The sequence below is a fragment of the Olea europaea genome, chromosome 10 (assembly GCF_002742605.1).
Source record: "Olea europaea var. sylvestris chromosome 10, O_europaea_v1, whole genome shotgun sequence".
NCBI classification, from domain to species: domain Eukaryota; kingdom Viridiplantae; phylum Streptophyta; class Magnoliopsida; order Lamiales; family Oleaceae; genus Olea; species Olea europaea.
The window spans coordinates 1,713,223-1,714,980 of record NC_036246.1 but is presented as its reverse complement, the minus strand read 5'-3'; the positions used below and the strand labels follow the sequence as shown (position 1 = coordinate 1,714,980).

General features: G+C 41.7%; 1 pseudogene; it reads right to left on the bottom strand.

The window, feature by feature from the left end:
• Window positions 1-1,368, bottom strand: part of LOC111400124 — a 4,352-nt pseudogene extending 2,984 nt beyond the window's left edge.
• Between the last annotated feature and the right edge of the window lie 390 nt (window positions 1,369-1,758).

Here is a 1,758-nt window from a genome sequence, read left to right as displayed (position 1 = left end):
GCTGTAAATGATAGAGGGAAAATAACCTCATTGGCCCCAGTTGTATCATCTACATGGAAGTCCATCATGACATCATTTTTCCTTTGAAGCTGCGTTTGCGCAACATCAGCTAGGGATATCTCAAACGATTGCTTAGAACCCACAAGAAATGCAACCATATTCCCTGGAACGAAAAATCATTTATTCTGTTAGACATCACGTTGTCAAACGACCTCCCGGACGATGATGAAAACCAATTTTATCAGTCGACATGAATGACTGAACGATAATTCAACATCGAATAATGGATGAACCGACCAAACGTTGCTTTGCCTATTGGATGGCTAATACTCTTTGTGGTTTGTTGTTTCTTTCCATTGGGACTTAACCCTAGTCGAGCCTACTTACCATATTTTGACTTACCTTATGTTGGCCACTTAACTAATATATATATTGGTGGTTTTCTTTCTACTCCTCACCCCGTTTAAGAGAGAACCCGAGAGGTAAAGAGAGATTGCCGCTTTCTTCTTCTGCCTTCTTCTTCGTGATTTGTCTTCCTACCAAATTGCTTGAGCCTTTGTGACTCTTACCTGTGTGGTATCCATCCTAAGTGTGTGATTGAATCAACAAGCAAAAGAGGAAATAGCAACCATAGGAGAAGAGAAGCCGACGGGTTTGTCACCTTTGGTTTTGGTGTTGAATTCGTTGTTTAATGGTTAACTGAGCCCGGAAATCACTTTGAGCAGCTTAAGGAAGATCCTAACATCTGGTATCAGACCTTGGGTAGCAAAAATTGGCTCAAAATCGGCTGAATTTCGGACTTGAACCTTAGAACCCGAATCTGAAAATTTCCTCACAAACCAAAGCTCGGTTGGACAAACGGAGGCCATACCCATCACCAACAGGTCGAGGCGCTCCCGAAGAGGCGGCGCGTGGCAGCGACGGCGGCGCGTGGGCGGCTGTCCGACGACGCTGTCTTCAGGTAACTTGCTTGTTTCGATCTCTTGAACGCGCTGATATACTTTGTTTTGTGTTTCAGGTTACATAGAAAAAGTTGGACGATTTTGCCCTTTGGTACGACGCCGACTGAAATTCAACAGCAAGCTCGTTTTTTCTCCACCCTACGGACTCAGATAGGTCCGCTCTGGTAAATTGGCTTAATCCATTTAAACTCAGCAATAGCAAGATCATCGTGTGGAGTGATCGTTAGGTTTTGGGGTTACCGTGAAGGGGTAACCATTGCTTGTGCTAGAACTAGGATTACTTGCGTTAATTAAGTGTTTGTTTTTTTGATTTAAAGTGCTTGGTATTTCTTGGTGGACGTAGCATTTAGGTTCATTGTTACTTTTGCTAAAAATTAACAAGATATTACCTTATCACGCTTCCCATACTACTCGTGTGGTTTAATTAGTGTGTTGACCAATGACAACACATAATTTTGATTTGGGAATTTTTAACGGTAAAGGGGACTTCTCTATCTGGCAACAAAAGATGAGAGGCATACTAGTCCAACAAAAGGTGTCAAAAGACATCGAAGGCAATTTTGCACCTGATATGTCAAAAGAACAAAAAGAGGAAGCCGATGAGCTTGCCTATACCTCAATAATATTACACTTGTCTGACGCAGTCTTAAGAAAAGTGGGAAAACTAAAAACCACCAAAGAACTTTGGAAAAGACTAGAAGACTTATACTTGCTTAAATCTACACCAAATAAACTCTACCTACTCGAACGATTCTTCAGCTTTAAAATGGATCCTTCAAAGGATCTCGACGACAAT